Source organism: Delphinus delphis, chromosome 20 (genome assembly GCF_949987515.2).
Source record: "Delphinus delphis chromosome 20, mDelDel1.2, whole genome shotgun sequence".
Lineage (NCBI taxonomy): Eukaryota > Metazoa > Chordata > Mammalia > Artiodactyla > Delphinidae > Delphinus > Delphinus delphis.
In genome coordinates this window covers 23655457-23671071 of record NC_082702.1, presented here as the reverse complement: position 1 = coordinate 23671071, position 15615 = coordinate 23655457, and positions in this window count along the sequence as shown.

Sequence of the window (15615 nt, the reverse complement as noted above, 5' to 3'; positions counted from 1 at the left end):
ATTTCTAAGCCTCTCTTGAAACAAGCCCCTAGAAAACCAAGAGGAACAATCAAATTGAAGAAGGAAGCCCCAGGATTTCAACAGGCTTTAACCACAAAAGCTTCAATTTGCTTCTAGGTGTGCAAGGGGTAGAAGGGAAACAAGGTTCTTCATCTCCTGCCTGGTCTTCCACAGGCAGGGACGCGGATCCTCGGAAGAAGGTAAACGTGCCTCATTGTGAAGTCTCCTCTGGCCTATCATTCTTTCCTTCCCTCTAAGCTGACCAAGCTGGGTGCCTTCGCCTTGGCTACTAACACATAAATCTTCGAGAGGAAGCAGCTCACTTCACTGACTGCATCGTTAACTAGCAAGGTCATTCTTTACATTTGATAAAGTGACCTGCAAAATAGATCTTTTGCAGAAAGTCTACACCCAAATGCCTCTTTACGAATAAAAACCAAGTGTCCGTGAAGACACTCCTCTTGAGAAATGTAACTAGCACTTTCTGAATCCCTGCCCTCTGGCTGACACAACAGAAAACACTGGGTGCCCGTGTTACATTTATTCTCAACCACTCTAGTGGGATCTTGAAGTTCAGATGGGCCTGTCCTTTGCTTATGGATAGGCAAGAGAGGTGACACAGAGTAAGAAATGCTGCCAGACAATTTGACAAAACAAGTCCAGCTTCCAGTTCTTCCCAGAGGACAGGGAGTCATGGTTGGGAGCATGGACTCTGGAAGTAGACCAACTTGCGTGTGAATTGTAATTTTACCACCTTATGACCTTGATAAAGTTCTTGATCCACCCCCCCACCCTGAGACTTGAGATAGAGATACTCCCTTCTACCTTATAAAGCGGCAGTGAGGACTAGATGAAGTCATAATTCATGCAACGTGCCTAGCACAGTACTTGACACACAGAGAGTATTCAGTCAGTGCTGGCTATCATTATTTATTATGCTATTTTCCTTGGTTTACTCTCCTTTCAGTCCCTTACTGGAGTAGACTGAGAGCTTTAGCTAAAGCAACTTCCAGCAGAAGGAAGTAAGAAATAAGTGGAGATCATTTGCCATATGGTGATAAAGCAGTAATTAAATAGGAATTACCACCCAAACTCAGCTGGGCAGGAGGGATGGAGTAGGAAATCTGGTCTACTGTTTTTTTTTTTTTTTTTTTTATCAGACTGTGCTTGTGGTAATGCTGGAGCCGGAGGTGGAAGAGTGTGGAGTTGAGAGGAAATGGGAACCTCATCACCTATGGCTTTCACTTGATTAAGACTCCTTTCTTTGCACGACACCCTTCAACAAGATGAACCTTCAACACAGGCTGTGCTTCAAGAGACCCGATTTCCATCCGCTGGCTCCCAGGGCCAGCCATCTGCCACGTCTGACTGGGGAGCAGAGATGAAATTAAATTGCTGCGGCATCACTTCCCCACTCCCTAAGAAACTCAGTGGAAGATGGCAGGCTGGCTGCCTGTGGCCGCTTACAGGGCAGACTATTCTCTGTTAACAGAGCAGAAACAAGCAGAACAGGAAAACCGGGAGAGATGCATTTTATGTTTTTCTTGTTTTATGGAGGGAACTCAGGGAAAGACAACGTCCCATAGCGACGTGAGTCAAAGAAATCAGAACCATGTTAGTATGGTGACATCTCTATCAGTTCAAGGTTTCCCAGACCAGAGGAGCAAGGACAACTTTAAAAGGAATTAGGAGAAGAGCAGCCAGAAATCAGAAAAAAGATTTATGCATGAGATCACTGCCAAAATGTAAAAGGAGCGCAATTCACCCACAGTATGGAGATGAAAGCCTTCACAGAGACAGAAGGCGGCGCAGCTGGACCAGGATCAAAGGGACCTTAGTTCTAGTGCCTCCCAGAAGCATAATGGGGGAGGTGGAGGGGGTGCTCTTTCAGCAGTGTTTTTCATATTCTATGTTGACATAGATGAGAGACATTAGAAGGTGTATGTGTGAAAGCAAGACCACGAAAAGCAGAGAAAACTGTCCAAAGTTGGCATGTGCTTGCTGTAGCCCCTCTCCCCAGACAGCTCCCCCCATGTTATTGCTGGCTGTTAACCAACTATGGAAATCGGAGATTCATTTTCACCTGCCAGCTGGGGTTGCTGCTGCTTGTTTTGCCTCTGAAATGTTATGAGGTGGATTCATTTAGGGCTTTTACAGAAATGATGTTGTCAGTGTGCTGTTCCTCTCCGATGAGGCACAAACAAGAGAGTAAATAAACCCAGGCTTGGGAAATGGAGATTGGGGACTAGCCTCAAACCCTTCCTCCAGCATCTTATAAGTGAGCCAGACATGGCTCAGGAAGGCTGGCTGATTTCTCTAAGGTCACACACCCTGTTCAGAGGTAGATCAAGGACTAGAATCTACAAAGCTTTATTTATTTTTTTAACATCTTTATTGGAGTATAATTGCTTTACAATGGCGTGTTAGTTTCTGCTGTATAACAAAGTGAATCATCTGTATATATACATATATCCCCATATCTCCTCCCTCTTGCGTCTCCCTCCCACCCTCCCTATCCCACCCCTCTAGGTGGTCACAAAGCACCGAGCTGATCTCCCTGTGCTATGCAGCTGCTTCCCACTAGCTATCTATTTTACATTTGGTAGTGTATATATGTCCATGCCACTCTCTCACTTCGTCCCAGCTTACCCTTCCCCCTCCTCGTGTCCTCAAGTCCATTCTCTACGTCTGTGTCTTTATTCCTGTCCTACCCCTAGGTTCTTCAGATTTTTCTTTTTAGATTCCGTATATATGTGCTAGCATATGGTATTAGTTTTTCTCTTTCTGACTTACTTCACTCTGTATGACAGACTCTAGGTCCATCCATCTCACTACAAATAACTCAATTCCGTTTCTTTTAATGGCTGAGTAATATTCCATTGTATATATGCGCCACATCTTCTTTATCCATAGAATCTATGAAGCTTTAGAGCAACAATTTAGGAATTTCAACACTGAAGTGTGAACAAATTAATGGGGATCTCCTTTATTGAAGGCATGAAAATCAGGATTGATTTGTTTTACAGTTGTGACAGCTCACAAGAATCAAAGTCCTTCCCATGTCTAAGAGTCTACAGACACAGAAAAACAAACAAAACAATAAAACAACTCAGGGACAAAGCCAGTCAGGTTTGCAGAACAGAGTGGACCTGGGGCAGCAGATACAGCTGGATGACTGTTAAGGTGGCAGGGCAAGTTCTCAGAGGATACCAGCTGGGGTTGCCTCAAGTAGAGGAATAAGAACTTCCAATATGCATGGCACCCTTCTAGGCATGCTGAGCTCACAGAGATGTAAGAAAGTGCGTGGAGGGGAATGATGCTGCAATGCTGGGAACGGATCCCATGGAGTGTCACTTTCATGTACATTACATCACAACAAGCCACTGAGCTAAGTATTGCTCTCCCTATTTTACAGAGAGGGGCTTCCAACAGTGGCAGAGAAGGAATCAGTGTAATGTGTGTGTGCATCTTCCTCAGCCTCCTCATAGTTCAGCAGGAAAAGTGTACATGCACAGAGAAGCTCAGGTGTGCTCATGAAGCTGACATCTCAACAAACTAAAGACTGTAACGTGGGAAGAGGAAATAAACATTCTCTGGTGTCTGCACACATTGTGTAGCACAGGGATGGGCATGAGGTATGATCTTGACAGCTCCTTCGCTTTGCTTCTGGACCAAAGGGGCTGCTGGACTCTCCCATTAGCAGAGAGCTAGTCTGTTGCAGAGTACAGATTTGGGACCTTTCCCAAGACACAGTTTAAGAAGTCTGGGGAGTCAGAAAAGGGCTTCTGGGAAGAAGAGGAACTGGATTGGACACAATGCTTACGGGGAGCTGGTCCCAACTCAGGTTTGAAAAGCTGGTAGGAAGAGGTACTTGGAGCATCAAGATGAGAGGTCATGAAGAGGTGATGAAAGTGGAAAGAGAAAATGAATGGAATTACCTTAGGGCTCTAGCTGTAGACGGCCTGTATGATTAATGTACATAAATGTGGTTATATGATATGGACCCATTAGCCTAGAGCATGCATTTAGCAAGAATCTCCTAGAAATAATGGCTTTGAGCTAAAGGACTACTGAAGCTGGCTTCACCCCCGTGGGCAGCTGGTAAGGAAATCTTTCTGGGAACGGAGGCGCTGGAGGCTCTCAAGCCCTGGAAAAGTGTCTCCTGCTTTCCTTAGCTGGGAGAGGTCCATCGCCAGTGAGTACTTCTTCCAGCCACATCAGCCGAAGACTCTGGGAAATGAAGAGAGAAGTGTATTTTTCTGTTCCATTATTTGAGTCCATCCTTCCCCTCGTGCCCAGCTTCTAATCCAGTGGCGGAAGTGAGCCACCAAAGTCTCCCTTGCTGGGTCCCTGCAAAACAGGCAGCATCATGTCTTGTTTCTGAGGGACTATTATGAAAGCACTTGGATGACTAACATTTTTAATGTGCAAGACTAGATTTTGAAATTGTCAGTCCTGTTACCCAGCTCTATCCCTGGGCTTCACTCAGAGCTAACCCCGTGCCCTACTTTCTCCACCTATCACAAATAAAAAAGCTGGTTAAAGGTCCATTTCTTCCTCCCACCGCACCCCCATTATTGTTACCTAAGTTCTAGCTGTCAAGAGACATTGCTAAAGGAAAGAATGCTTTAATTCAGCAGTAGCTCACCAGAAAACACTAGTGGGAGTTGAAATCACAAGTAGGCAGAGAATGAAGTTGAGCCAGAATTCCATACGAAGTCATTTTCTCCTCCCGCACTCCCCTATGACCCAGGCAAGAACCCTTATTTGTGAAGAACATAAAGATTTGCTTCTCTATATCACAGGAAAAGCATCATGATAGTTGTTGATGCTATTTTTTAAGTGTCAGGATGTTCATTCCTCTCCTGGAAAAGAGCAGTATATTTAGAAATGCTCTGATCTCTTATCTGCAATCAGCAGAAAAAATTTATAATTTAGCTCACTTTGAGGAAATGATGTTTAGACTGGACTCCAAAAGCAGATGACGTGGATAATTGGCAATTCTCTGTCTCTAAGAACCATGACAAATGTCATAGAAGAGCCTTGGCCATCACTTCAACAAGAGGTCCCCTGGAAGCCCTTGGGCACCTGCCCGTGCTGACAGGGAGATGTGGAGGAGGGAAGCTTTTGGAGGTGGCTGGCTGGCTTTAGGCACCTAGCATTTTGGTGAGAGCAGTTTTGAAGGTAGAAAGCAAACTCTGCAAATGTAGTCAAGTCATCTTAATTAAGGCCAGAGCCTCTTCATTAAAAAGAAACAGCACTTGATTTCATTGAAAAGGATGGAGGGCACTGGCTAACTATGAAGCTGAGGCACATATGAATTTTAGTTGCCTTTTCTTAAAACTGGTCTCAAATTAAAGGCCAAGTGGCTAACCAGGGCCGAGGGAAGTGATTGAGTGAGAGCCAGGGACTCTGACCCTCAGCTCAGATGCTGCACAAACCCTCAATGGCCTTGGCCTTACCAGGGCCTGTCTTTCTTTGTTTCCAACCCTGCAAAGAGTGCCCCAAATTCTTCCTATTCCAAGGCATTCATGTCAGCCCCCTGCCTAAAACCCTCCAATGTCTTCCCACGGCACTTAGACTGAAAGCCAAACCCCAGGCAAGGCCTGCAGGGCCCCCACATGATTTAGCTCCAGCCCCACCCTCCAAACTCACCTCTTCCCGTCCCCCTTTGTTCACTCCAGTCCAGCACCTCTGGACTTCTTTCTGCTCTGTGAACACAACTAATTTGTTCCTGCCTCAGCATGGCTGGTCCCTTCCCATCCTTCAGTTCACATGTTACCTGCTCCAAGAAGCCTTTCTGACATTCCCTATATAAAACACCCCTTGCTCCCTCCATAACTCTCTAATCACTAACCTATTTTTGTTTTTGTTATCTAGCTCTGACATTACTGTATTTCTTTACTTGTTTATTCTGTCTCTCCACACTGGAGTATAAGGTTCTGGAGAACAGAGATCTCACTTGTCTTGTTGACCATTAGATCCCTAGCGCCTATAACAGAGCTCAATTGTTATTTTTAAATGAGTGAATGAATAAATCTCTTAGGAGGCTCACAGTAATAAAAAAAAAACCCAGAAATAATTCTTGTAAAGCTCAGCAATCAGGAGAGTACATGTGGAAATATGTCAGTCTGGCAATCTTCACAGAGAACTCTGTGCTCCGTCACTGCAGCTCCCCTCTGCTCCCAGCTGGCACCTGACAGAAGACAGAAGTAATTTGTAGGAAGTCACTTTATAACAAAACCCAGAGGTTCTAGTTTTCTCTCCCCAGAGCCACTTACGTTCATTCCTAAGTATTTTTACCCAGAGATGCATCCTGCAGTCAGCCCTGTTAATATCTTACGTATACAAGCCACAAGAGGCATCAGTTGGAAAGTCTTTAAAATAATGTCTCAGGCAGTCTGAGCACAGGCAGTAATTTCAAAGTCAGAGTCACGCTGCTGCTTGGGAAAGAGTAGCCTGTGATGGAAAGGAGAAATTGGAACTGGACTCTCCTTCTGAGGTCCACTTACCTACCCTGTTCTTCTTACACTTCTATTTAGATGTGGTCTAGTCTGCCACATGCACACCCAGGGGACACAAAGAAGGCAGTTTGTCCAGTTAGGATGCAAATTGTGAGCGTGTTTCATCTTGAGTCGTTGATCCAGAAAAAAAAAGTAGAGAGAGATGAGCTATATGGGGCCAAACTCGTCGATTGTGCTTGCTTCCCTTCAGGGTAATTCTAAAATTTGAAAAGGTTAATGGTTTGTAGAACGAAGGGTGTGTGGTCAGTCTGAATTCTCTCCTACGGCTCCCTTCCTGACTAACGAATTTCTATTGGTTACAGAATATCCTCAGTGGTGACATAGCTGTGTGTGGTACCTCTGTGGGTCCATAGCAAACAACAAGGGAACTATTCAGGAGATGTACAATAACAGTGATAAGGACAGTAATAACTCAGCTGTATTTCCCTAGGAATCACGCTGGGAGACAGAGCTGAGCACAGACCCCAGTGTGGGGACCATGACCCTAGATATTGCTTGGCTGCTTCTGCAGGTATAGAGCCAGACTGGGGCTGCAGGAGGAGGACTTCCAGAGGGGAAACTAGAAAACTCAGGGTCTGATGGACTGGGAACCTCCAAATTCAGGGTCACTGCTTCCCGCTGCAGTGTGACAGAGGCCTAAGGGTGTTTATATAAAAAGCATTCAACTAATCAGGGTGGCCAACCTTTCTTTCCCAAATATAAGAAAATAACATTTACAAGTCCAGACTTACTCAGAAGGGGCAGCCCTGCCATTTACTCACCCTCCTTGCCACCATTCAACCAATATTTAAGCACATGCCACGTGCAAGGCACCCTGTTGGGTGCTACGTACTCAATGATGAGATAAAAAAGTTTCCTGCCTCCCCTAGAGCTTTCGTTCTAGTGTAAGTTTGTCTTTTTTTGTTTTTTTAAAGACAGCTTTATAGCGATATGATTCACATACCATACAATTCGGCCATTTCGGGTATACAATTCAATGGCTTTTTATATGTTCGTGGGGTTCTTCAACCATCACCACAATCTATTTTAGAGCCTTTTCATTACTTTAAAAGGTAGTGTAAGTTTTAGAGGAGTTAATCACTTAGTTATGAGTTGCAATTGTGGTCATTGCTCCTATAGACTTCTTTTGGAAAATGAAGTGAGTAACAGGAGGAGCTCTCTGGTTTCTCATCTCCACAGTGGCTCCCGGCAAAGTGACATTTGAATTGGGAACTGATGGATGAGTAGGAGACAGCCAGGCAAAAGGAGTGAAGTGAGGAGGGGCCGGAGAAAACAAGAGCAAAGGTTTTGTGGTGAATCTGAGGAACTGAGACAGGAATTTTGAATTTTATCTTAGAACAACTGGTTCTCTAATTTTAAAGAGTTTTAAGTCTCCCTGCTCTCCCCTTACCCCCCACCTCACCCCGCCATGGTCAGATTTTCATTTCAAAGTATATCTCCTGCTGATGGCTGGAGAATGGATGGGAGGGAGGCAAGAGTGAAAGCAGGAAGGCAGTTAGGAGCCTGGGACAGAGGTCCAGCCACAAGATGATGGTGGCCCAAATTGAGGTGCTGGCCGTAGACGTGAGAGCAGAGAGCTGATGCAAAATTTTTCAGGACCTGAACTGAAAGACCTTGATATTGATTGACTGTGGGAGTGATGAATCCCAAGTATGCCTGCACAGCTAGGAATATGGGTTATGGACAGAAAACTGGAAGAAAGCCAGGATTTTAGGAGTTGGGAGAAAGATCATTACAGGTTCAATATTAGATATATTGACAGTGAAGTGTCCACAGACTAAGCTGTCAAATATGTAGTTGAATATGAACCCGATGTCAGAGGTGAGACCTGGGCTGAAGTTACAAACACCGGCTGTTGATCATTGATGTCTTGAAAGCAGGAGAGACAACAGAGTAGAGAAGGGGGCCTTAGGCAAAGCCAAGGGGAACACCAATATTTTTTTAATTGAAGAATAGTTGATTTACAATGTTGTGTTAGTTTCTGGCATACAGCAAAGTGATCCAGTTATACATATATATGCATATATATTTTCATATATATTTTTCATATTCTTTTCCATTATGGTTTATTACAAGATATCAAATATAGTTCCCTGTGCTATGCAGTAGGACCTTGTTGTTTATCTATTTTAAATATAGTAGTTTGTACCCGCTAATCCCAAACTCCTAATTTACCCCTCCCCCTCTTTTCCCTTTAGTAACCATAAGTTTGTTTTCCATGCCTGTGAGTCTCCTTCTGTTTTGTAAATAAGTTTGTTTGTATCATTTTTTAAGATTCCACATATAAGTAATATCATATATTTGTCTTTCTCTGTCTGACTTACTTCACTCAGTATGATAATCTCTAGGTCCATCCCTGTTGCTGCAAATGGCATTATTTCATTCTTTTTTATGGCTGAGTAGTATTCCATTGTGCATATATACCACATCTTCTTTATCCATTCATCTGTCAATAGACATTTACGTGCTTCCATGTCTTGGCTATTGTAAATAGTGCTGCTATGAACATAGGAGTGCATGTATCTTTTCGCATTATAGTTTTGTCCAGATATATGCCCAGGAGGGGGATTGCTGGACCATATGGTAACTCTATTTTTAGTTTTTTTAAGGAAGCTCCACACTGTTTTCCATGGTGGCTACACCAATTAACATTCCCACTAACAGTGTGGGGGGGTGGGATGCCAACATTTTAATGGTGGGTAGAAGAGGATGAGCTGGTAAAAGAGGCTGAGAACGAGCTTCCAGGGAGGAGGAGGTAAACCAGGAGAGTGTGGTGATCTGGAAACCAAGGGAAGATAGTACTTCGGGGTGGAAGAGGCTCTTTGTTTAAACAGTGCTGAGAGATTAAAAAAAGTGTCCTTTGGACTTGGTGACAGGAAAATTATTGGTGACCTTAGTAATTTCAGTGACAGGAAGGTGAAGAAAAAAGAACATGTGCAGACTGTTTTGAGAAATTTGGCTCGAATGGAAGGAGAAGGATGGTGTGGATAAAGGGTCATGTGGGGTGAGGAAGGAAGGTTAATTTTAAGATGGGAGTGATATGAGCGAAAGTAATGCTAATAGGAAGGATTCAGTGAAAAGTAGAAAAGAAGACTGACTGATGGGTAAAGTGCTTGAGAAGACAGGAGAAGGTGAGATCCCAGCACAGCTACAGGGGTTGGCCTTACCTGGCAGGGCAACCTGCTTCTGCCCCGAGGAGCCCAAAGCAAACCTTGGTTTCATCTACATCCAGGAATGAACCCACACTACACTGGAAGCAGGGATGATGTTCTCAGAAAGCCTGGCTGGGCATTGTTTGCTCTTGACTATGCACTGGATGTGGGATGAGAGTGCTTCTTGCCCCCATGCCAAACACACGCATGCACACACACACACACACACACACTCACTCATTAAACACGTGTTTTGGAAACAGGAACCCCATAGGAGACCCTACCTCTACTTCCTGCCTTAAAGGCTTTTCCTTTCACAGCTGAGACCTCAGTTTATACCTCACACATCAAAACACCCTTTGTCCATTCCTCCTGCTCTCAGAGTTCAGACTGCCCATCCTTCACCTTCTCAGGATGATAATAAATGGCCAAGTCCCATGGACAGGCCAACTGGGGCATAATAAGCAGCAAAAGGAAGGTCAGAAATACAACAACACTCCAGAGAGGTGGTGCATGGGTCACTGCAAGGCATCATTTTCCCAAAGGCAACAAGACAGACACTAAAAGAACAGCAGCAGCAGAAGAGAGCAGCCGCTGCCCGACTCCCTGCCCCTCTGGCCTGGAGAATTCACGGAGCCTCTGGCCTGAGCTGGGTGGGGGGCCGTGTGCACTGCCCCTCTTTAGTCAGAATTCAGCTGGAATGGCCTTTGGTGCAGCCCCAGAGTGGTAGTGGGGATTAGAACTGAACTGGGCCAGTACGCTAGGGGGCGAGGAACCATCCCAGAGCAGGCTGTGAGGATAAAATGGGATGACGGCTGGGAAGTGTCCTTGAACAGGTGACTAATGTTGTCCTGAATCATTAAACGTTGGAAGAATTTGGTGAAGATTCATGGAGCCCTCTAGCCCAGCAGTCCCCAACCTTTTTGGCACCAGGGACCGGTTTCGTGGAAGACAATTTTTCCACGGACGGGGCGGGGGGGGGGGGGGGGGGGAGGGGGGCGTGGGGGGAGGGGAAGGGGGACGGTTCAGACGTTAATGCCGGCGATGGGGGGCGGCAGATGAAGCGTCCCTGGCTCGCCGCCGCTACCCTGCTGCTGTGCAGCCCGGCTCCTAACAGGACGTGGACTGGTACCAGTCCACGGGCAGGGGTTTGCGGCCCCCCTGCTCTAGCCTGTACGGGAGCTTTGGGCCAAAGGCTCTGTGGTCACTGTTCTAACACCAGCGCAGACATAGTAAAAATCAGGCTGCTCTCTGTACAATAATCCAAGGCCTGAATACGGTTAAAACTTCCTTTTATACATTGTGTAATCAAATAACTACTATGCAGACTGATTGTTTTCTACCAAGCAACCTTCAATAATTAGATGCTGAAGTGTTATCCTTGTCAGTGCCCTTTCTCATTGATCACCCGTTCCTCTTCATAATGACCCTCTGTGATGTGGAGGGTGATTACTGGTTTCCCTCATAGTCTATTGGGGAGAGGGAGCCATTAGCGACCTACAGGTGAGCACATGTTTCCTTTAGTTAATACTATGTACCGTTGCCGTGGTCTCTAAATTAAAGAATCAAAGGAAAATTTCACTGGCATAATGTATTTTAACCAAACAGTCTCCAACTAAACTCCTGTCAAGGATATGGGGCCCTGGGTTAAAAGTAGAAGGAATTGTGTTGGGATCACCCCCTGCCCCTACCTCTACCTCCACCACAGAGAAAATTAATGGCACTGCCTTGGATACATTTGAAAAAACCACTTAACTAACTGCTGACTCTGCTAGTTCTAGTTATTTACTTCCCTGTTCAATAGAAGTTGAAAAATCACTTGTATTATTAATTTGTGTGAAATCTTCCAGCTTCAGAATGTGACTCGAAAGCCGTTTTTACAAAGCAACGTTGGAATTCTCAGCTTTTTGTTTTCAAATGACTATAGTCATTCATCAGTGGTTCTCATAAACATCAAGCTTACATTTTTTACCTTACATTTTCTAGGTGAGATAAACATGTATAGGTTTACTGAATTTCTCTAGCTCTCTCACTGCACAGTCATACACAGAAGTACCAAAACAGCCCTTAGGCCCTTTCCTATTTTCAGAAAATTACCTCTCCCTTTAGGGCAATCCCCATTCATATTAAATATTTATTATCCACTCTCTTTTCTGTCGATCTAGAAGCATTTATTCAACTTCTGCTATAAGTTTAGCACTGTAATGAGTAGTGGGTGGCATGGACATATATACACTACCAAACGTAAAATAGATAGCTAGTGGGAAGCAGCCGCATAGCACCAGAGAGATCAGCTCGGTGTTTTGTGACCACCTAGAGGGGTGGGATAGGGAGGGTGGGAGGGGGGGAGACGCAAGAGGGAAGAGATACGGGAACATGTGTATATGTATAACTGATTCACTTTGTTATAAAGCAGAAACTAACACACCATTCATTGTAAAGCAATTATACTCCAATAAAGATGTAAAAAAAAAAAATGAGTAGTGGATGAAGACACCCAATTTATTTAGCCTTTATTGAGTACTGGGCCTCAGAGGGTTTATACTTCATCTAAAGAAAGCATTGCCCTCACCAGTAGATAGTCTGTGTTCTATAGTTGTACAGAATTACTTGGCATCCTTGGGCTGTCCAAAACTGAGACTAGTAGGAGGGGAGGGGACAGGAGGATGGAGGAACTGAACCAGAGAGAAGCCAGGGAAGTACCTTTCAGGCAAGGGGACCACATCTTGTCTGTTTTGAAGACCATGATTAGCCTGGACTAACTCGAAAAGGCAGATCATAAGGAGCCAGGGCAGGTTTATTTACAAGATGAACAGGTGTTTACAGACATTCAGTTTTGCAATGGCCAGAAGGGAACAGATAATTAGACTCAAGTCACGAAATTGGATGGGTGGAGGATATACAGTCGAAGTATTTGGCAGTGCCCTAAAAAATGTAAAACAGGGCTTCCCTGGTGGCGCAGTGGTTGAGAGTCCACCTGCCGATGCAGGGGACACGGGTTCGTGCCCCGGTCCAGGAAGATCCCACATGCCATGGAGTGGCTGGGCCCGTGAGCCATGGCCGCTGAGCCTGTGCGTCCGGAGCCTGTGCTCCGCAACGGGAAAGGCCACAACAGTGAGAGGCCCGCGTACAGCGAAAAAAAAAAAAAAAAAAATTGTAAAACAGATAGCCAGTGGGAAGCAGCAACATAGCACAGGGAGATCAGCTCGGTGCTTTGTGACCACCTAGAGGGGTGGGATAGGGAGGGTGGGAGGGAGGGAGATGCAAGAGGGAGGAGATATGGGGATGTATGTATATGTATAGCTGATTCACTTTGTTATACAGCAGAAACTAACGTGACATTGTAAAGCAATTATACTCCAATAAAGGTGTTAAAAGCAAGAAAAAGTATTTGGCAGTGGATAGTTCTAGGAACAGAAAGTGACTCTTTCATCTGCTGCCAGTGGGGGAACCCAGGAAGAACAAAAGAACACAAAAGGACATTTGGGGTATAATAGGGAGGGGAAAAACATTGATTCAGAGCATTGTAAATGTGGAAGCCTTCCTGTAGTTTGTTCCGGATTTCCTTCAGGGATTCTTGACTCCCCAGGATAGCATCCTTTCTCTCCTAAGGCAGCAAGACAAAGACACATACCTTACAACCCCATCTAGGTCACTATTCTTTTCAGTGGGGGCCCAGGGCTGGGGGGAGGTGTGCCATGGACGGTAATTTGAAAATAAAAGGTGCCCTCCCTCATGGAAGATGTACGCTTCCTGAGTTAGACACTGGACCTCTGGGTTAAAAAAAACCATTCCCCGTGAGGACAACCCACCCTGTTTCAAAAACCACCACTCTAGCCAGCCTCTCCTATAACCTCAGGAGGTGGGCTAGAGACTGGGAGAGGCTTGCTCTGGGATCCTTTCAGTGCCTGGCTACAGTCCATGCTGCCCACCTCCCCTGACCCCACTGCAGTGTCCATAAAGAATTTCAGCTCCAGGTGGGGCCTCACCAGGACTGAGGTAGGGGCACAGGTAGAAAAGCTTCTGTCTCATCACCTGCTCTGGCATATACATGCTATAGTTTAAACCAAATCCAGGGTTTGTTTTGGATAGATCTTAAAAATTGTTAAGTTTTGGATGGGAAGAGATGTTTATAAGCCCTACTGTCCCTGTCAATCAAATATACCATGTCCGTGGGAATTTTGGCCTAGGGAAGTACCTGCCCAAAAGACAACCCACCAAGTGTGATGGGTTCTAAGGAGAGCTATCCTCAGTTGGGTTGGGGACTCCATTCAGGGTGGGGGAGGGAGGATGCAATGCCGCAGAAATGAAGAAAGTTTCCATGCTTTCGTGTTTACAACAAGGAGGATTCTCCCTCCCCTGAGAACACTATTTCAGACTTGCTTTTTCTTAGCCATTATTGTCATTAAAGGAAGATAGATGGTAGATAGATAGATAGATAGATGGTTAAAAAATAAAATTAACCCAAATCAGCTTTTTCAGAAGGTGAGTGAATTAGCAGTGAGGTAAGAGGCCAGATCTGAAACCATGTCGATCTCTGTTCTGATCCTGGCTGTGCCACTGAGTTTGCCCAGACTGTTTAACCTCTCAGTTACTCAGTTTCCTCATCTGTGAAATGGGAGTAATAACAGTGCCTTCCTTGTTTAACCCTAACCCTAAGAGTGTTAGGGTTAAATGTGATAAATCATTCCAAAAGCTTAGCAGATGTAGAGCCAAAACTCCTGATGGACGTCCTGGGGAGGTGTCCCAGGTAAATCTATAGGGAGGGTCTGGGCAGGATCCCAAAGGAAGTCTCTGGGTACACGGCTCCCTGGCTTTTCAGTCATCTCCTGGGGCAGCAGGCATCCTTTTTCTGGGCTGAGATCTGAGTCTTAAACCATGTTTTCTCTTTGTCCCATTTATGATTTTTTGATTACAGACAGTGAGACAGGCAGGCAAGCAGTCCCACTCCCTGCTGAGGAACTTTCTCCTGGTTCAAGCCAGATGTCAGGTGGGCAATTACAGAGAAACAAGGCCATCAGCGTCCTGGCAGTGGAAATAGGAAGATGTCAGATTCTGAAGATAGAAGTAAGAAGACAATGGGACTTGACAATTGAGGATGAGGGCTTTAAATATGACCACAGGTTTGGTGATAACAGGGATGCCACAGTGAAGAGACCTTGAAGCCAGAAGTGGGAAGTGTCTATACTGGGGAGGAAAAACAAGTTCTATAAAATTTGGATAAGAAAGGGTTTAATGAAAGATGGTAGGACAGATGAATGTAAATTTCTAGTGGACAAATAAGAGATACAATGTGTATATGTATACACACACATATATATGTTATGAGGATACAGGTGATATTTAAGGCAAGAGAATGGAGGCACTCTTTGAAAGACAGCACTTAGCAACACAGGGAGTGAAAGTTTAAAGCAAAGGGGTTGATGCACACAGTTACATAAATGGAAGATGGATTGATAAAATGGCAGAGTTGAAGGGACCTTTGCAAAAATGTAGCCCAAGTAAATCACTTTAAGGATAAAGAAACTGAGGTTCAGAGAGCACCAGTGATTCATCGAGTGGTCCACAACATCCAGAAAAATGGGAGATCAGGGGCCTGAGACTAAGTTCTCAGACACCTAGTTTTTGTCCTTTCCCACAGTTCTAGGCAGGAGACCAGGAAATGGCTGTGTGCAAGGTGAATGTTTATTAATACTGACCACCAAAATGAAATTGGCAAGCATGAGCTTCTAAATTGGGGGTAAAATAGACTTATGAGTCAAGGAATTATGAATACTAAAAAAGTGAATGCCCTTTGTCCTTTAACATAGATTAATGAGAAACAACAACAACAACAAAACAAACCCAGAAAAATACCTTAAAATGAAATGGAATCCTTAACTGAGGGCTGATTAATGATTTCAAGGGCTGGAGAATCATTCCCCTACTTTTTTCAGGAT